Source organism: Myotis brandtii, unplaced genomic scaffold, assembly GCF_000412655.1.
Source record: "Myotis brandtii unplaced genomic scaffold, ASM41265v1 scaffold17, whole genome shotgun sequence".
In the NCBI taxonomy this organism is placed as follows: Eukaryota; Metazoa; Chordata; class Mammalia; order Chiroptera; family Vespertilionidae; genus Myotis; species Myotis brandtii.
Window position 1 is genome coordinate 10278204 of NW_005356259.1, and position 21867 is coordinate 10300070.

The following is a 21867-nucleotide window of genomic DNA, read 5'->3' on the forward strand; positions in this document are numbered from 1 at the left end:
CCGGGGAGCGCAAAGCTTTCTGGGAGCAGGAGTTGTGGGCGCCCAGTGGCTCCCAACCTTGTGCGGGTAGGGTGGGCGGTCGAGGCTGAATGCGGGGGTGGGAGTGAGGGGTCGGGAGTCAGGGAGAAGTCCCGGGGGAAGGGGCAGGATGTGTAGACTGGGGGACAAGTCGAGGCACAGGCAGCATGCAAAGGGCTGCCACCCACCCGAGAACACTGGGCTCCCGCAGTGGGTTCAGGAGGCTGATCCCTGGATTCGGATGCTTGCCAGGCGTGTGGCTTTGAGTAAGTTACTTAACTTCCCTGTGCCTCAGTTTTCTTATCTGTAAAGTGGGGAGAATGGTACCTGTCACAGAGAGAGGTTGTGAGGTCAGAGGAAATATTATATATAAAGTCCAGAGTTTGACATAGATTCCACAGCTGCCATTGCGTTTAAAGAGCACCTCCCTTCCCCGCCTGCTTCAGCCTCACAGACTCCTCACAATGCTAGGCCTTCCCTCGTGGTCTCCTTTTCTCCTTAAGTGAGGGTTCAGAGCACCAGCTCTAGAGTTACCCTGTATGAGCTCACATACCCTCTTCACCACTTACTAGCCTGTACCTTGAACACATTGCTCACTCTTTGTGTGCCTCAGTTTACTCACTGTAAAATGGGACTAATAATAGCACCTTCCCAACAGGCCTTTTGTGAGCCCCAAATGAGATGCACGCCAACCACCAACCACAGCACTTGGTAGGTAGGAAGTTCTCTCCAAGTGTCACCCATTATTGGTGTTACCCATTCTCCAAGGCTTAACCCAAAGATACATCCTCTGAGTTTGCACCATTTGAAATTAATCACTTCCCCCATCTGCTCTCCCACGGTGCTTTCTCCATAGGCCAACATTGCAACACTAGGCACCTTCCACTTTGTATTCTAGTTGCGGATTGGTGTGCTTCAGCTATTGGAAATTCTCGAGGGCAAAAAAACCCGTTTGGCCCACCTTTGTGCCTGCAGAGTTGCCTGCACTGGGCTTGCAAATGCAGGTGTTATTCACCTCATTCCCTTCCTTGGGGAGGAAGGAAGGGATGCCCAACTGAGGGCTGGCAGCTGTGTAGGGAGTTGAGCACGACTGGTTTTTAAAGGCCCCTCCCTCCACCTGGCTTTCTCCTCTCTCTTGGGGATAGTGTGGTAACTGCACCGGAGATTGAAGTTTGCCCCGGAAGAGCCAGGGGAGCAGAGTTGGCTTCTGCTTTAAGTGTTGGTGGATGAGATGGGGGTGGTGAAGAGGCTGGAAGAGAGAGGAAGAGAGATGCTGGCCAGATGTGGGGGATTTGGGACAGAAGCCCTGCTCACACCCCTTTGTTCCCTGGACAGGGGATTCGGGTTCTGGGCCTGGTAAATGTCAGCTGAATTCAGGTTTCTACTGAGGCTCCGCTAAACTGCCTGATGCTGTGCTGGAGGCTGGGGTGGGTATGAAATGAGTACTTTTGCTCGGTAAGTTTATGGTTTCATTAAGATTAGATGTTTGAAACACCTAGAAACAAACCTGGAGGGTAGGGAAAGATGCGGCATGCCTCCGCGAGGGAGAGCACGGCCTGAGGTGTTTGGAGGGATCGGAACAGACTGGGAAGGGCATTCAAACTTCATCTCTGACATTAGTTGGTGAGGGGGCCGACTTGTAAAATGTGAATTGGTGATCATAGTATCCGTCGGACCGCTCAGTTAAGTGTGGCTTAATGCTAACTTCCAGACGGCGAAAAGGAAAAGGAGGCACACAGAGGACTTCGGGGTAAAATATTAAATTGGAGACTCATCATCCCACACACCCTAGACTCTAATTGTAACAAAAGGTCCCATTTTTAGGACTACAGAGAGTGGAGTGAGGTTAGTTTTTTGTTTTTGTTTTTTCTCCCCTAGAAGCCCTCCATCCAGGAATAGCCAAGTGAATAGCGCAAATCATGTAAAAGCCTTGAAAAGTCATCTGTGTTTTTAAAATCCTTAGTCGGCGCTGATCCAAAGACAGCCCAAGACTGATGGCAGTCCACAACCATTTGTATCTGGTCCAGATGAGGTAAGCAGCAGAATGAAGATTGTTTAGACATTTTTATAGCAATTTGACCTTGTTGCAACATCCAACAGGTGGATCAATGGAGTTGTTTTTTTATGTCTTTATTTTATTTTTCTAGAAATTAATTTTTAGTTATTTTACAAAAATTGTGACCTACAACAGATTAGAAATGAAAACATAACCAAAAAAAAAAAAAAAAAAAAAAAAAAAAAAAAAAAGCAAGCTGGTCCTTCAGTGGGATTAGCTTGAGAAGCCTGCCTTCCTGGGGTTTCTGTGCGGGAGGCCGGGTCTGGGATGATTCCAGAACTCCCCTTTTCTCAGGTGTGGGCTGAACCTCATGACTTGCTTCTAACAAATAGAATATGGCAAAAGTGATGGAATGTCATTTCCAAGATTAGGTTCTGATAAGACTCGAGTGGCTTCTGTTTTGCTTTCTGTCTTAGTCTATTTGGGCCACTACAGCAAAAATACCATAGAACGGGGTGGCTTATGAAAAGCAGAAATGTATTGCTCACAGTTCTGGAAGCTGGAAGTCCAAGATCAGGGTGCCAGCACGGTTGGGTTCTAGTGAGAGCCCTCGTCTGGGTTGCACACTGCTGACTTCCTGTGTGTCCTCACATGGCAGAAGGGGCCAGGGAGCTTTTTCAGTGGCTTTCATGGGCCCCCCATCCCATTCTTGAGGGCTCTATCTGCATGACCTAATCACTTTCCAGAGGCCTAATTTGCTATCTCATCTCCTAAGACCTTCATCTTGGGGGTTAGGTTTCAACACAGGAATTTTGGGGGACACAAACATTCTGTCTATAGCATTTATGTTCCCTCTCTCCATCTCTGGTTCTCTCCTTCTTGGAGAGGGTGTGATGCTGTGAGCAAGCAACCTTTTGTAGCAGCTGATGTGGCAAGCATTGGTGTCTTTGGCCACTAGCCAGTGAGAACCTGGGGCCTGCCAACAGCCACTTGAGGGAGCTTAGAAGCAGATCCTTTCTGGCTGAGTTTTGAGATGACTGTAAGCCCTAGCCAGCTCCCCGATCAAACCTAAGGATGTAGCTAAGCGACACGTGGATTCCTGACCCAGAAATGACTCCAAGATAATAGATGTTGTTTCAAGCCACTACATTTTGGGGTAATTTGTTACACAGCCTAGATAACTAACACACTGTTGTGTAAGAAGTGGACATCAGATAAGTGGAAGGGAACACTAAAAATGCAACTTCAGGTATAGTCAATGAATAATTTGCAATCCGCTTTACCCCTTGAAATGTGAGATTGTAACTTGGCATGAAACATAGTTACTACTAAAACACAGCCACCAGTCAGCTGGTGGGAGGTGAGCACACCTGCTTTCCTCCCTGGCAGTTTCTTATAACTATCTATCCAAACTCGGCAAGAAAGAAAACAGATCCGAGTCTTGGCACCCTTCTTTTAGAAAGTTTCTGCTAAGATTACCCACAGGAAATTAAAATTTGTGGTGGAAATTCCAGGATTGAACAACATAGCCTATTAAAAATCTAAGACATAAGTTAATATAAAAGGCATATTATCCCGGAGAAAGATAATGTTAAGATAGAATTGGCACAGTCACTAGAATTTAAATGACTCTGCAGTTGTTGAGACATTTTGCCAAAGGCTTCTGCAAAACAGATTTATGAATGGCCTACTTTGCTCTCTCATATCAGTCTGATGAATTAACTGAATAGTTAGTCTGCGATCTTATGAAAGTTTGGCGTTCTCTTGGACAGTATAGTGATGATGCTCACCATCTATCTGCTCACACACAGCATTTACAATAGAAGCTTGAGCCCGGCTCTGTGCCGGGCCCTTTCCAGGCATAATCTCATTGACTCCTTGCAGCAGCTCGATGAAGTAGGTCTCACCACTCTTTTATATTGTCTAGATGAGGACACGGAGGCTCAGGCACAGGACACCCTGTGCCCAAGGACATGCCCTTGGTACATGGCAGAGTCAGAATCCAGACCCACAGTCTCTCCACTTCCCACTGCAGTCCCCTCCGCTGCGCTGTTTTGCTTGTTGATTCATGACTCCTCCTCCTCCTCTTCAGGCAGGAGGAAAATGCCCTTTTCAATAATGCATTCTTCCCACAGCTTTTGAACGTGTAAAATCTGCTAAAACCCTATCTTCTCTGCAAAGTTCCAGGGGAAATGGAGTATTGCTTTTGTCCCTCCATGTGACGCTCCTCCTTCTTGATCTGTAACCCAACAATAACCACCTGTGTATTTAGGGGACCCTCTCATGTTCGGCCCTTTGGTGACCCTTGCACAGTTTTGATTCCTGTTGAGCTGTGCCTGCCCCATTTCCATCAAGGACACATATTACTAGTAAGCACCCGGTTGGTGGCAGTCATTGGGATACAAGACTTTCAAGACAAAAGTTGCAGTCTTAGTAGGGAAGCAGGATGTGCACAGGTTGAAATTCATGCCACTGATTTGGGAGCCTCAGGCCAAACCTGTGCCAGGGAACTCACAAGATAAGTCGCTTTGCTGCCTCCCACCTCATCTCTGTAGTATGAACTGAATATTCAGGCCAAGGTTCCAGATTTTGCCATTGCTGTGTGTGTGTGTGTGTGTGTGTATGGGATTGCAGAGGGCAGAAGGGGACTTAGGAAGTGAGGTAGAGAGGTCTAGGGGACACTGGAGGGAGGCTGACCAGCAGGGAATGAGAAGTCTGCAAATTCGCAGCATATACACGTTAGGAGTAAAGAGCAACTACCATTGTCTGCCTTTGTCTATCACATCCAAAGTGCTGGACCCTAAACTGTTCTGGGCCTGGCTCTGTTTAATCTCCCCCACACACCTAATCAGTGGCTAACCACTAAAATAAACAGCCTCCAGATTTCAGTGGCTGAACCCAAAGAAAGTTTCCTTTTTTTCTCATTTCACAGTTCAAAAAGGGTTTGGGATCAGGGAGTCAGCTCTTTGGGGTCGATTTGAGAAGACAGGCCTTTTGCGTATATATTCTAGGTCATCAGTCCTAAAAGCACCACCGCATAGCTTTGGAAAAGGAAGCAAAAGAAAAATAAAATAAAGTACTCCATTCACCTTTAAAAAAAGAAAAGAAAAGGAAGCAAAAATTAATACCCTCTACTCTTTTTTTTTTTAAAAAAAACATTTTATTGATTTTTTACAGAGAGGAAGGGAGAGGGATAGAGAGTTAGAAACATTGATGAGAGAGAAACATCGATCAGCTGCCTCCTGCACACCCCCCACTGGGGTTGTGCCCGCAACCAAGGCACATGCCCTTGACGGGAATCGAACCTGGGACCCTCAGTCCACAGGCCAACACTCCACCCACTGATCCAACCTGGCTAGGGCTTTAAGTGTTTGGTTTTTTTAAACAGTATACCCAAGTTTTGAATTTTAGTAAATTGTCTCTGATTTTCTGAGTAAAACTAATATAACCTTGCTGTTGTAGATTAGAAAGGATCTTTAAAAAAAACTTCATCTGATACTTTAAAATTTTTCAGAGAGCCTTTTTCTTCAGCTATCTCCGCTCTGCCTTCCTATCCTGTCTCATTTCCGTTTGAAAGTACTTTGTGATCACAGTGTATTATTTGCTATTTTGTGACTTTTACAAGCATCAATTAGATATGAAGATTACTCTCCTTGACATAGATCTTTTAAAATTCAGTGGCAAGTGCATTTTCCCAATTCTGTGGAACCACAGACCTCCAAACCTTCATGATTGCCAAGATGAGTTGGGACGAAAGTGAACCTGGATCTGCTTCCTGCAAAAATGTCAATATTTTCTACAACAAAGAGTGAGGGGAAGACCCTCACTGGAATGCCATCTGTCCTTGTCTGTGGGAGCCGGCCGGAGAATGTTTTCACAGCCAAGAGATTACTTGGCATCACTGACACAGAAATTCAGCAGGGTGGCTTACAGGCCAGGAGCTGGCTGATTTAAAGAGATACTTTGCTATGTGAAAACTGGAAGTATAGGAATGTGTTTCAGTTTTGAAACTGCTAGACTAAAGGATTGTTTACTTATTCAAAGTGTTTCTCATAGGAATCTTTTTTTAAAAAGATATTTTTTTATTTATTTCAGAGAGGAGGAGACAGAGAGGGAGAGAGAGAAACATCAATGATGAGAGAGAATCATTGATTGGCTGCCTTCTGCACGCCCCCTACTAGGGATCGAGCCAGCAACCTGGGCATGTGCCCTTGATGGGAATCGAACCCAGGACCCTTCAGTCTGCAGGCCGATGCTCTATCCACTGTGCCAAACTGGCTAGGGAATCTTTTAATCAGCAGAATCACTTAATTTATTTAAATATTAGATTATTAACAAGTTATTTTGTTGCTCAGCGTTTTAGGAAGTGAGCAGCTGATAAAACGAGATACAGTTCCCCTTATATAGTTTCATTATTTCAGTTTCATTATACTATGCTGTTTCTTAAGCAAATAAACACCCTTCTTTTTTAAATAAAATATATTTTATTGATTTTTTACAGAGAGGAAGGGAGAGGGATAGAGAGTTAGAAACATCGATGAGAGAGAAACATCTATCAGCTGCCTCCTGCACACTCCCTACTGGGGATGTGCCTGCAACCAGGTACATGCACTTGTCCGAATCGAACCTGGGACCCTTTAGTCCTAAACAACCTTCTATTACATATGGAAACTCAGTTTTGTTGCAGTTTGAGGTTCAACACACAAAGCTCCACTTCTGACATATGTATGGTCAGTTGCCTAAACTGAGTTCCAAAGAAGGGTCTTAGCTACCTGGTTTCCTGTGGAGGAAACCCAGATCACTTTGAACAGCAACCCGAAGAGGCATTCACCAGGTCATCTTGGGTGGGAGTGAAATTCTTTCAAATTCATTTGGCAGCTTTCAGGGCCCAGCTCCCTTCCTGGGGAGTGTTGCTCTGTGGGATGTTTGCCACTCAGTGTCTAATCCATCTGTGTGGGTCCAGCTCTTCCTGAAAACATACTCATTTGAAAAAATAAAAATAGCCCAACCGGTGTGGCTCAGTGGCTTGGTGTTGAACTATGAACCAGGAGGTCTCGGTTGGATTCCCGGTCAGGGCACATGCCCGGGTTGCGGGCTCAATCTCCAGTGTAGGGCGTGCAGGAGGCAGCCGATCAATGATTCTCTCTCATCATTGATGTTTCTATCTCTCTTCCTCCCTCTCTGAAATAAATAAAAATATATTTTAAAATAAATAAATAAAAATAAAAGCATGTTCATTTGGGAACCTTGAACCATCTGTAGCATCTGAGTCCGCATCATTCTTGTGGCCCCAGCGCACTCCATCCAGCTCTCTTATTTCTCCCGAGTTTATTTACAGCAGATGCCACCGCCGCCCAGGTGGGCCTTTATCCGATCTCGCTCTTCTCAGGAAAGGAGCAGTCATCCCAGCCTCAACAGGGCTCTAAGCCATCTCCTCCAGCGGTCCCTCCCGTAGGCTGGGAGGGACCAGGGGTGCACATCTTTTCTCATTGCAAGGCATTGGGCTGTGCTGCAGACATCCTAGCCTAATTCAATGAGATCCAGCCAATGAGGCAGTGTTTGACCACAATGGAAACACATATTCCAGCCCCAAAGATACATGGGCACGCTTACCTAAAAGGTTTTTGGTATGGCCTACAGTCATTCATGCATTCATTAAGTATTTACTAGTAATGAGCATCTACTCTGTGTCACACATTGTTCGGAGAACGTTTTTCTGTGAATAAAACAAAGCCCCAGGTCTAATGGAGTTTGCAATGCACTTGGGGGAAACAGACAAATAATTTGTCTGGGGTAATAAATGCTGAGAGAGAGAGAGAGAGAGAGAGAGAGAGAGAGAGAGAGACAGGAAGGTAGGGGAGAAGAGAGGAAGGGGAGGAGAGTGATGGTGTATGCATTGTGTATGGGTGCACAGCACACAGTACAGTATTTTCCCTGCTCAGTGTCTAAGGGGCCTGCGCTGCTCCTCGGTGCCTCACACTCGGCGAGGAGAAAGGCGGTGAGATGCTTCCGCGGCCACACACATGACGCCTCCCTTTGATGACCGTCTGCAGACAGGGGTTCAGGGTAGGGTCCCAAACCATGTCTTCTGAGGGGAGAAGTGATTCCACAACAGAAAGAAGTTGCCTCATGACAATGAAAGGACAGCTTCAAACACGCTGTCCGCAACTCATCAAATGACAGCGATGAAGCAACCCGTTCAGGTCATGCCGGGCTGTCAGCCGATCCGGGCTGGAAGATTAATGGCAGATGAAAGGAGGAAGCACACCTGAGCCAACTTGCTCAGGAGCTGAAATATTCAAATGTGGGTACAAAGTGGTTACCTAATTCCTGCACCTGTTCTGACTCAGCACCCACTGAAGTGCTGAGCCAAGATTAGATATGACGCAGGGCCAGCAGCAGAAGCAGGCCATTTCACAGTGACACCACCCAGATGGGGCAGAGCGCCCAGGGGCTGTGCCCTCAGCGGGGGAGGACTTTTGAGGCCTTTCTCCTACCATCAGGCAGGACGTGGACTGACGTCGGATGTCCCTGGTGTAGCTTGCCAAATAACATACCGTGGCCCCGACATTTAAAACATTGCCAGTTGTAGATTTTAAAAGTGTATCAATGGGGTTTTGGGTCCATCCGTATTGATTTCAGCAGCCTTTAGTCTACATCCAGTGGTTTTAAAGTGACATCTACTTAGCCGATTTATTTGTGGTGCCTTCTTCATGACTGTGTAGGACAGTATCGCAAAAGATCTGCCCACGGCTGTTTATATAAATCTTTAAGTTCAGTACCCGTGGGCTTTCACTAGAGGGTAAAGGTGGGGTAGAGGGTTATGGAGGAGACTTGACTTGGGGTGGTGAACACACAGTGCAAGATACAGATGATGTATTCTAGGATTGTACACCTGAAACCTATATAATTTTATTAACCAATGTCACCCCCAATGAATTCAATAACAAATCTTTTTAAAAACGTAATGGAAGAATTTTTGTTTGCAGAATATGGAAGCTCTTTATAGTACTTGTGGGAGAGAATCTTGAAAAGATGGCAGCCAAGTATGACCTGTCTGGAATATGGGGGGTGGGGTGGGGCAATGTAAGCATCTGCTTGAAGTAGCTTTTTACTAGTGGACTGCATGGCTTACTTCATGAATAGTCAAACCTAAGCCTTGGCAGTAGTTTTAATTCTCTGGGGAGCACACTTTTGTTAAAAGGGGGTAATATGGGTTGTGGTAAGATGAGAATGGGTTATAGACTAATGAGACAGAAAACCCAATTCAGATGTTGACTGAGCATGTTACTGGCGGGTGGATGCCAACCACTTGGATGCATTTGAGTCATCAGCAGAGACCGGGGGAGGGCCTTTGTCATCTCCTCTAGCTTCCCCAGCCTCCAGTCCTGGACTCTGACAGTCTAGATGGTGGAATATGCCCAAGACCTCACAGGCAGCCTATCTCATGGGTGCTTGCCCAGATCTAAGTTTATAAAGTTCCCCTTTGACCTCTAACACTTTGGCTTGCTCTCTGGAACTTCTTAGGATGAATCTATTGCTATAAGAAAGGTTTTCTAATAGTTGAAGTTAGGTTGCTTGTGTTCACTAGCTTGCTGTTTTCCTCTTCCAGGCTCACTCTGTGGGTCTGGATCCTTCTGAGGTTCTCACTTAAAGACAATGGACTTCCCAGAGAGGAGAACAACCCTTTAGCCAAGCAAAGAGCAGTATTTGTGCTTATGAACTACACTCTCCAAAGAGCCCATGAGCACGTTGCCAGACCAGTACCCCATCTCATTCAGCTTTCCCTCCCTCAGAGTTCCCAGACCTTCTGCCCTCCTGGAGGTCCACCATTGCTGACATCAGTTAGCCAATGTTCTGCTAAGGGATGCCCAGCAAAGGAATGAAATGTGGCAGCTATTGTCTGGATGGAGCCCTGTTTTCTGGGCAGTATACTTCTAGATGGTTGGGTAAGTTGAGAAATTCATGTACTTCCTTTTGGCTATAATTTAACATTTCCTGAACATCTGTTTATAAATTATCATTTTATGATGTAATTTATATCAAATAGTACAACCATTTTGAAAAGTAATTTGGCATAGTATAGTTTACCCAGCAATTCCATGTTTAGGTATATACTCTACAGTATCTCTTGCATGTATGTACCATCAGACATGGAAAAGAATGTTCATGGTAGCATTGTCTACAACAGAGACAAAAACAAATCGGTGAACAAACAATACTAGAAACACATTGATCATTCATTTTAAAAAGTTGTGGTAAAATATACATACCATAAAATTTACCATTTTAACCATTTTTAAGTGTATAGTTTTGTGGCATTAAGTGCATTCATATTGTAGTGTAACCATCACCACCATCCAGCTTCCCTTTTCATCTTCCCCCACTGAAACTCTGTACCCATTAGACACTAACTACCCAGTTACCTTTCCCCTTGGCCCCTGACAACTTCTATTCTTACTTTCTGTCTCCATGAATTTGGCTATTCTAGTCACCTCATATAAGTGGAATCCTACAATATTTGTCCTTTTGTGACTGGCTTATTTTATTTAGCTTAATGTTTTCAAAGTTCATCCAGGTTGTAGCATGTAGCAGAATTTTCTTTTTAAAGCTGAATAATATTGAGTATATCATGTATAAAGTGTGTGTGTATGTATATATATATATATATATATATATATATCTCCAACATTTTGTTTCTCCATTCATCTATTGATGGATGCTTGGATTGCTTCCACCTTTGGCTCTTGTGAATAAGGATGCTATGAACATGGGTGTACAGATATTTGCTCAAGTTCTTTATTTCACTGCTTTTGGGTATATACCCAGAAGTGGAATTGCTGGGTCATATGGCAATTCCATGTTTTGTGGAATTGTACTGTTTTCCGCAGTGGCTACACCTGTTCATTCACTTTTCTAACTGCATATAACATACTATATAACTATATAACTATAACATAACTTATTAGATATTGCCAAACTTTTCTGTAAAATGGTTTGTAAGATATATACCTACCAGAGTTCCTAGTGATCCATATATTTGACAACAGTATAATCAAGTTCCTTAATTGTTTCTAATTTAGTGGTTTAAAAATGATTATCTTATCATAATCTTAATTTTTATTTCCCTGATTAGCATTGCAATTGCTTATCATTTTATATGTTTGAAAGTTCTGTTTTTTACATGGAGATCTTTAATCTATTAAGAATTAATTTTTTGTATGGTGGATGACATGGGTCTAATTTCCTTCCTTTTTACATGAATAACTGTGTATGCTGGCTCCAATCTTTTCTCATTGCCACCAATCTCATATGTCAAGTTTCTACCAGTGGTTGGTCTGCCTCTGAGCTCTCTATTTGTTCACTTGGTTAATTAGTCCACTAACGCTAACGGCATCTGTTTTCTTTATGAAGTAACAATGATGTATTGAGAGAGTCTGGTGTGGGGTTAATTGGGCACTTATTGTCCAGTATGGTAATTGCACCTGGGTATGGACTAGGTGGTTAGACTTGACCTGTTGGTTGGGTTAAGTATGGTCCATGCACTCATGGTGCTCACCGATACATATTTAAGTCCTGATGATGCAATGTGATGTGTGGTAATAGGGGAATAGTTGACGTCGGAAAATAAGAAGAAACAATGAAGGAAACAACTAATTCTAATCTGAAGGTGTTCAAGGAGGTCACAGTCAAGGAGGTTGACTGTTTCAAATAGGAAGTGTATAGTATTGTGATTGAGAGCTAAGCTGTAGAGGTTGATAAACTCATATTTCAACCACATTTAGCTGTGTGACCGTGACAAACTCTTGAAACCTCATAAGCCTCAAGTTTCTTATCTTATTCATTAGAGGTAATAATAATAATACCTACCTCAGGGAGTTGTTGGAAAGATTAAAAACTGACCATGTATCAGGAACACTCAGCCCAGTCTGAGGGAACACAATGGAAGTATTCAATAAATGTAAACCGCCCAACAGGTGTGGCTCAGTGGTTGAGTGTTGACTTATGACCCAGGAGATCACGGTTCAATTCCCGGTCAGGGCACATGCCCAGGTTGCAGACTTGATCCTCAATGTGGGGCATGCAGGAGGCAGCTGATCAATGATTCTCATCATTGATGTTTCTTTCTTTCACTCCCTCTCCCTTCCTCGCTGAAATAAATAAAAATATCCTATATAATAAAAGGCTAATATGCAAATTGTCCCCTCGACCCAGAGTTCTACCAGGAGTTTGACCAGGGAGTGGGGCCAGCTGGCCAACTGCCTGTGGCCCCACCTCCGATCACCCCCCCCACCCTGATCAGGGAGGGCCGGCTGGACCCAACTGTGCACGAATTCGTGCACTGGGCCTCTAGTATATTAAAAAAATGTAAACCTATTAATTTTTTCACTTCATAGTATTGAGTATTTACTATGTGCCGGACATGGTAATAGGCTATAAATACAAGTGTGAGCAAAGCAGATGGTCTCTACCCTCATGTAGCTTTCTGTGATAAAATAATCACATAAATATGTCATTAGAGACTTTGATGAGTGCTATAAAGGAAAATTATGGCATGCTAGGACAGAACAGAAGAGGGAACCCTGCTTTATGATTATTTTTCGTCTCGCTACTTCTGAGCTGGAACTTGAAGGATGAATAGGAGTTTGTGGGTGTGGCAGGCAGGGAAAGTCATTCTGAACTTTAAAGGAAAAGGCATGGTGATGTGGAAGTTTTTCACATGGTCAGGGGCAAGGGCCTGGGTACCCCTTGCTTCACAGAGGCTTTGGAGGGTTTCTCCTGCCCACCTTTCCCAGGGGACAGGCAGGAGAAGGAGGCTGAATGATGCCTGTGGTCCCCAAACATGCCTTGTGGCTCAATGAACCCTGATCTTTGGTCAGTGTGGAAAGTTATCCTCAATGCCACTGATAGTTCCTTGGCAATGACAGACGGATAATGAATGTGAAAATGGCTCAGCTGAGCTGGATCACAGTGAAGTCCTTTTGATGTTAGTGCTGGTCAAGAAGAGTTTAGGACTGACTTCAGTTTGGCGATCCGGAGCTCAAAACTAAAAAGTGCTCAGAGAAAAGACAGTTAAGTAATTAAACGTTTTTCTAAGACATAAGTGATATATTTTTACAAGATGATGGCAATACTGTTGTTCATTTACAGTAGATGTGGCATTATGTTTGCAAGAAGGGCAAATTAGGTGATTGGGGGTTTTCTGGAACAACTACCATTCAAGTTCTCAAATGTTAGTCGATATCAGAACCCCCCCGGGAGCTTGTTAAACATTTATTGTGGTCCTTAGGTTGATGAAGGAAAAGAACCTGAGGTTTTGCAAGGCTCTCTGCAGGAGGGATTGAGGAGGAAGGACCAGGACTGGGTCCTGCCAGCACCAGACATCCACAGACTTGGCCTTTCCTGGGAGCAGGGACGTTTCCCAGGGCCATTGCTCTGCACAGATGGCTCGCAACTGCAGTTCAGAGCCAGAGCCCACAACCACGTGACCTGGCCTGCCTTGAGGAGAGAAAGTGGCCTGGTGGCTTTTAGCTGTGAGGTTGATAATACTTACCTTGAAAGAGAGGGTCACATAGTCACTAACCCTGTTTCCCCCCAATTCCATTAAAAAACCTGATGTTGCTAAATAGGAACGTGGGCCCTTACTCATTTCTCAAGTAGAATGAAATAAAATTGATTGCCTATAAAATATTTATCAGATCTAGGCTAGTGTTTGAATTATAATATCTCCTGCAGGCTTTAAAGTGTCCTATCTCTGCTTATTTCATTATTGATTAGACAATTTTACTGAATGCGGTGACTATGATTTGTTTACTGGGATTCATTTACTCACTCTTGAGGATTAATTTAATTTCTTTATGATAACAATTTTTCCTGAGGACTTTTTTTCCTCTCAAAGGGACACATCCAAATTTATTAGACTGTTATATGGTTCACAATAATTTGGGTGTAACTGAGTAATTTATACCTGTGTTTGCCAAGCCTGGCTGCCCATCAGAATTACCCAGGGAGTGTCTTAAAAATGTAGATTTCCAATTCCCATCCCAGACCCCAGTGCAGCAGAACCCTAGGCCTTCTTGGACTAGGATTTGGGAGCTGATCAATGTAGTTTAGTCTTGGGTAATTTTAAGGTAAAATGCTATTGTTATTAAACGTAGAATTTTCTGTTGCTTACACCACCTGTCCTTATTTCTTTGCATCCTCCCGCCCGCTAGAATGACCCAAGCATCTCTCCATAGATTAGAGGTGGGCTTCAGGTGAGGACACCTGAGGCGAAGGAGGCTGGGAGCGGAACTGTGTTGTCACTGATGGTAGTCACTGTGAAGGGAGGAGCCAGCTAAAGCAAGCAGAACGGCCACCTGGTGAGGTTCCCTCTCTCCCTCCTGCTGGCCTGGCCTGGCCCAAGCTCTTTGGGTCCGTGTCATCCATTTGACTGGGTCCCTGAAGACACTCAGGAAAACTAGGTCGCTCTGGGTTACGTGCCAGCAGGCTTCACCCTGTTCGATGACATGGATTGGCCACAGGCCTTGAAGAGTACGGACCTATGAAGTCAGTCGATGAGTAGAGACACAGTCATACCATTTCAGAGCTATCAAGACTGAAACACAACAAGTGTAACCACAACATTGACAAAAACACACAAAAAACACTAAGGTGTTGTTTCCCTCCCCGTCATGTCCATGAATAAATAGGCTTTTCTTTACTGAACAAAGGCTATCCATCTATTTGAACTAAATATCAGTCTCCTGGTTTGATCAAGGATTTCATGAAGATAAATTGATCTATTAGAAAAGCCTTGCGTGTGGTACAAAAAAGCAAATCACATTTCAAGGCATGCATTTGGGGGCACATGGCAAATTTTAACTGTACAAAAGGCATATCATGACAAACAAGCTCCTCTCTTCCTGTCCAGATCTTGTTCCTCACGGGCACATACTAAGACAAATTTCTTGACCATTCTTTGAAAAACATTTTATGCTGATGTTGTATAATACCACCTCATGCATCAGCATAGGCAGCCTTTTATTTATTATCTATTTGTTTAAAGATTTTTATTGATTTTTAGAGAGAGAGGAAGGGAAAGGGAGAGAGAAGCATTGATATGAAAGCAAAACATTGATCGGCTGCCTCCTGTGTGTCCCCTACCAGGGATTGAGCCCATAACCCCAGCATGTGCTCTGACTGGGAATAAACCGGCAACCTTTTGGTGCATGGGACCCACTGAGCCACACCGGCCAGGGCTAGGCAGCGTTTTAAAAAACAAGTTGTTTCCAGCCTTTTTGCTATTATAGGACATGCTTTAATGGACATGTTTGTATCTATACACACATATAGGGTGGAGCAAAAGTGGGTGTACAGTTGTGAGTATGTGAAACACAGAATTTATTCTTGTATTATTATTTAGTAACTGATGTATTATTTTCCTTACAAACAATTGTAAACCTGCTTTTGCCCCACCCTATATACATATCTTGGCCATGAGTCTCTGAGCCCATGGTTGGTATATTTGAAAGATACCTTCTGAAAGTAGAATTTACAGGCTCAGTGGGCATGTGCACACATAGTTTTGATAGATGGTCCAAATTGTACCCCACGCCCCCAAGGAGTTGCACCAGTTTGCCAGTCACCAAGAATATAGGAGAGTCATCTTACCGGATGCTCTTATTGTTTCTAACAGCTCTTCTGTTGATTTTCTGTCTGTGTGCTTTTCCAGTTACACAATGCATCATTGCATATAAGGATAATTTGACCTTCTTCTAATTTTAATACCTCTGTTTATTTTTGATTTTTTGCATGTAATTCTAGAGCAATGCTAAATAGCAGGGAGAGCGCGTCTTTGTCTTTTTCCGGACTCTAATGGGAAAGCTTCTATTATTTCCTTATTGAGGTTGAAAATTAAAAAACTTTTTTTTGCTGAGAATTAAAAAAAATATATGAAATGGTAAGTTTTGTAAAATGCCTTTCTGAAACCTATACAAATTATTTTATTGAAAATAATTAATTATATTGAATTAAGATGTCTCAGGAAATCTAAAACTTCTGGTTTCCCTGAATCCACCAGAAAAGGTTATGGTTACATTATTTGTGGTATAAAAAACAAAAAATATAGAAACTGGAAAATGTCTCTCAATAGGGAAATGGTTAAATAAATTACAGCATTTTCATATAGTGGGAAACTATTCAGCTCTTTAAAAAAATAATGAAGTAGATTGTTTATGCCAAGGTCTGAGGTCTGAGGTCCAGTAAAAACAGCAAGTGCAGTATAGTGTGTGCCTTGTTTGTGCTAACAATGAAAAGGGGAACACACACATGTAAACATGCATGTAGATGCAAAGGAAAACTCTGGAAGGACACAGAAGAAACGATTGGCAACGTTTGCTTCTTAATGAAGGATAGAGTCCTGGGAACTGAGAGAATCTGCTCTGTGTTTGGATTTATTTAAAAAAAACACACGCATGTATTCCTTTTTTCATTGTAAAAAGAATGAGCAAAACGTGTTATTTTAAAAGAAAAAATTTTTTGTTGTGTTAAAGGTTTAAATGCTAGTAACCAAAAGGTGAAAGACAAGCAGTATTAAACATAGCTACTTATGGGTCACATTTTTCATGGAGAGGTTTTTGTACCTCACTCCTCTAATCCTACTCTCTGTTCTACAATGGAGCTCCAGCTTCTGGAATTTTCCACAAACCCCTGCACCCTCTGCAGTGGGAGCTCATTCCACCTGAGTTGGCCTCACGCTTGCATCTGGGTGAGTCATGTAGATCTTTTGTAGCGAATGTGCTCCAAATAGAGTTCCCAGCTCCAATCTTAGGAGCAAACAGAAGCCTCTGTGGCCTTGTGCTGACAGACTCTTCCAGCCTGATGAGCAGTAGGGAAATGATTTACTAAATCAGGGCCAGCGATATGAGGACATAAGCTTTCGTTAAAAATTATGATTGAAACGGGGAAAATGCCTGCCATAATGATCACTGAAAAGAACAGATGAAGGGATCACATACACACAATGACTTTAACGTTGCAAAAATAAAAGGGGAGGGCGGGTTTGATGAGGTAGCTTTGGTAGCGTGGTTTGGTAGAGAGATGGGTTTTCCCCAAATATCTTCTTAATTCTGGCATTACATCAGTGTATTTTACTTAAAAATTGTTTTTGAGTTCCTGATATGAAAAAGAGGAAATCTATTTTCTTGTTTCCTTTTAATATCCACGATGGAGAAGGGCAGTGCTCAGGCTCAAGGTCACACAGCCAAGAAACTCAGCACCGCCCTTCAGGGGGGGTTTCTATTGTCGCCATGGCAAGGCTGGGCACAGCTCTGAGTGCAGAATCCCATTAAGGCGGGATCCCGCTTTGGAGTCTCCTAATGAATGGCCGCTACCCTGGTTATAGTTTATATCAGCATGGCTCGTCCCGATGCTCATTTATCATTTCACGTCTTGATGCCAGGCTCTACTGTTCTCTCGGTTGATGAAAATTGTTTGTCGGGGGGAGGTGATTGTTTAGCAACTTAGCGAAAGCTTTAGAAATGCTCCCTGAATGTCCAGAGAGCTTTGACTCTCAGGAAGCCGATTGGTCACCATTGTCAGCAACAATATTTGCCTCCTTTTATTCCCCTGCACATCTTCTCTCTCAGCTAATGTGGTAAACAGCACTGACCTCCACTCATTAATTACCAGGCATATCAGGCGAGACCCAACCATCCTGAACTTCTTTCTTCCTATTGTAACAGAAGAAAGAATGCCCAGGGGTTCCTATATTTCTGCCTCCTTCCTGGAGACGACTGTATCTACACAGGCAGATAGAGCACGAGCGTGCTTCTGGCTAGTGATAAACTGCTTTGCTGCTTTGCTGACTGCTGCAGGAGGCTGGCCTCGCCTGGAATCAATCCCTTCCCCTTGCGACACTGGGTCCTTTGGTCTGATCACTAGGAAAGGTAGTTTCATAAAATGGCATGGGACCTGCCTGGCCGGCGTGGCTCAGTGGTTGAGCATTGACCTATGAACCAGGAGGTCACAGTTTGGTTCCTGGTCAGGGCACATGCCTGGGTTGTGGGCTCAATCCCCAGTAGGGGGCGTGCAGGAGGTAGCCGATCAATGATTCTCTCTCATCATTGATGTTTCTATCTCTCTCTCCCTCTCCCGTCCTCTCTGAAATCAATAAAAATATATTTTTAAAAAATGACATGAGACCTTCCGACTTCGGTCAGTTCAGGGAATGACCAGATGGTGAGCCACGCTCCACCACTGAGGTTTTATGAATTTACAGCTGGGAGATTCCTTATATTGTAGGGAAAAGTAAAAACATGAAGTTTGAATTGGGAAACAGGCAGAGTTTGGGGAAATATGATATTTGGGGACATGTTTTTGTATCCAACTCTTAGTCACATAATCAACATTCCACGGAAAATAGAGGACAGCGTGGAAAGCAATCAATGGAGAAATCTCAGGGAATGATGGGAAGATCTTAGTAAAAGCAGCAGAGTGCTTGTGGGGCAATGCTGACTATCTCATCAAAGTGCCATTTCCACTGTGCCTAATGTTTTTTGCTTCTTTCTGCCTCGTGTGGTCCTCTGAGGGCTTCGGTGGGCAGGGCCGAGGCAGAAGGCACTCCCTCAATCTGGGCCTGGCCATTCTGAATGGTCAGTTTCACTGCAACCCTCACACTCTTCTAATCTCCACTTGCTTTGGTGATGTCATCACCAACCTTTTCTGGGAGACAGATCCAGGGGGCCGATCTTGGGGGCCAGGGCAGACATGGCACCGACTTCCCCACCGGTGCACCTCAGGTATCCCCTTTAGTCTCGTTGGGGCCGAAATGCGGCGGCATGGTGGTGGGGGCTGCTGTCAGGTGAACCTGGGTTCATTTTGGAGGACCGAAGAAAGTTGCATCTAAGCCTCCTCCAAGCCAAAAGCCGACAGCCATATGACAGAGCAAAGGCACGTTTCCATGTAACATCTGGGCATTTTTCAATGGTCTGTTTTTTCCCCCCACAGCACAGTACTTAGCCACCTCTTGTGCCACCTCTTGTGCCACCTCTTGTGCCTCCAGAATGAACCCAGGTTCACCTGACAGCAGCCCCCACCACCATGCCGCCGCATTTCGGCCCCAACGAGACTAAAGGGGATACCTGAGGTGCACCGGTGGGGAAGTCGGTGCCATGTCTGCCCTGGCCCCCAAAGATCGGCCCCCTGGATCTGTCTCCCAAAAAAAGGTTGGTGATGACATTACCAAAGCAATGATTAGATCTGGGTCAGTTTTGGTACTTGCAGTGGACATCTGTTGTTTTGGTCTGACTAGCATCCCTTTCCCTGCCCTTGGGAAACAGCAGCCAGACACTCCTTTGGGAGAACTACCCTACTCCACTGCAGTCTTGATGAAGCTGTCAATCAAGAGGGAGAGGCGGAATCTGAGACCCAAGCCAGGCCAATCAGACTCTTCTGGGAATTTTAATCACAAGTGGAATAACATCAGGCAAGAAAAAATAATTCAAGTCCAGCGAGGCACCATTAATTCCTACTACATAAAAGAGCATGCTGAGGAGGCAGTGTAGCCTTGAGAGTATGAGCTGTAGACATAGTCTTCGGAACCCAGTTCTGCCACTTTCTAAATGCAGCCTTGGGCAAGCTAATGAACCTCCCGTGACTCAGTTTCCTCAGATTGTAAGTAAGGGATCGTAGTTCTTCCTCATAGGATTGTTAGCGTTACATGACTCGAGCAGAGCTCTTTTTAGGACCTAAGAACCACTCTTGAGTATTTGAAGCAGAAGAGGAATTTGATGCACGGAATCAGGAATATAAAAATCAATGAAAGGCTGGAGAAGCAGCTTCTGGTACACACTTCCTAACTGGCCTGCCAGGGAAGCTGCCTCTTGTGCCACCATCAGAAAGGCAGACCATTAGCGGGTCATCACAGGGACAGACGACTTCAAGAACACAAGGCCACAGCTGTGACCCAGGAACCAGGAAGGCGCTTGACTGCTACTGTGGCCACTTTTCTTCACTCAAGAGGTTGGAGACTGGACAGAGGGCAGGACTTTATCAAGAGCATCAAGATCACCAAGGGTCAGATTTTAAGGTTGAAACGATGCTAGTAAAAGTGTTTGCATTTGTAAACAGGTGGTGCAACTTCAAACTGAATGACCTGAGGACCCTTTCAGCTCTATGATTTCATAATTCCCAAGTCACACGCAAAATTCAGTCTCATTAACTTGTAATTATGTTTCATTTGTGTGATTGCAAAGAGGGAAGATAGTAATTCCTGGGCCCCGCAGCAAAACAGCAGCATTTATTGCTTGCATCGTCCTGACTCCCTTGAAATGCAGTTTTGAAAGCATAATTCACTTTTGGAATCTTGGCCTGGTGAACTGGAGACTTAAGCAGTAGTGACATATACCGTCTTCCACTGAATCAAAGTGGATGAGTTTAGGGGTGTCCACAGAGCAGGACCTCCCTAGTGTGGAGGGGGTGCTGGCATGTGAGAAGAGGGAGGTGTGAGGACTGAGAGCTGAGCCGGTTGTCAGAGCCCCTTCCTCCTGCAGGGCGCTCCTGGGATCTAGGCTGAGCACCAGTTACCTGGAGGAGAAACCACTAAGGCAGCATTTTTCTCTTGAATAGACTACAGACCTTTTTGTTTGTTTGTTTAATCACAAAAGAAATTCTGTGTTAATTAGACTTATTGTAGTTACCATTTTGCAATTATATGCAACTATTAAATCACTAGAGGCCCAATGCATGAAAATTTGTACAAGTGTAGGCCTTCCTTTCCCTGGCTGCCAGCACCAGCTTCCCTCCAGCACCTGGGACCCAGGCTTTGCTCTGGCCCCGGCTTCTTCCGGAAAGACGTCAGTCTAATTAGCATATTACCCTTTTATTATTATAGATTATGTTGTAAAACTAAAACCAATGTAATATTTCAGTTAAACCTCAATTTAAAAAAAGAAAATAAATTCTCACAAGCTGAATATTGGATTAAATGGTTTTTATTATAACTACTTAAGTATGCAAAATTACAGTTATGTAAAATTTTGCATATAGTATTTACATAATTCCAAATTTCCATTTATATATATGGAATATATATTCTATCACATGCCAGGCATATATATATGCCTCTAGTATATATATATATACTAGAGGCCCAATGCACCAAATTTGTGCACAGCGGGGGGCGGGTCCCTCAGCCCAGCCTGCGCCCTCTCGCAATCTGGGACCCTCGCTCCTTACCACCCACCTGCTCTCTCCTTACCACCCGCCTGCTTGCTCCTTACTGCTTGGCTCGCCGCTCCTTAGTGCTGCCGTGGAGGTGGGTGAGGCTCCAGCCATTACTGTTGCTCTCGCCAGCCATGAGTCCACTGTGGGAGCACAGGGGGCAGCTCCTGCATTGAGTTTCTGCCCCCTGATGGTCAGTGTGCATCATAGTGACCGGTTGTTCTGGTCATTCTGGTCGTTATGCCATAACAGTTGCTGGGCTTTTATATATATAGACTAGAGGCCCGATGCACGAAATTCGTGCAAGGGGCTCAGCCCTTGCAGCCCTGGCTTTGTTTGGAAGGTCATCCAGAAGGTCGTTTGGCTGTTCGGTCTAATTAGCATATTATGTTTTTATTGTCGACTAGAGGCCCAGTGCACGAAATTCGTGCACTCAGAGGGGGAGGGTCCCTCAGCTCTGCCTGCACCCTCTCACAATCTGGGACCCCTCAGGGGATGAACTGCCGGACATCCCTCTTGCAATCTAGGACCGCTGGCTTCTAACCACTCGCCTGCCTGCCTGTATCATCGCCCCTAACCTCTCTGCCTGCCTGCCTGATCTCCCCTAACTGCGTGCCTGCCTACCTGATTGCCCCTAACTGCCTCTGCCT

The 21867-nt window shown here is 44.4% G+C and overlaps 1 long non-coding RNA gene across 1 annotated transcript in view; it reads left to right on the forward strand.

The window, feature by feature from the left end:
- The first annotated feature begins 1380 nt into the window (after positions 1-1380).
- Positions 1381-21867, forward strand: part of LOC106725554 — a 57629-nt gene continuing 37142 nt past the window's right edge. Inside the window, exons 1-3 of the long non-coding RNA XR_001361445.1 lie at positions 1381-1473; positions 1897-2050; positions 9811-9963. This is a non-coding gene — a long non-coding RNA (uncharacterized LOC106725554). The remainder of the gene's footprint in view (positions 1474-1896; positions 2051-9810; positions 9964-21867) is intronic.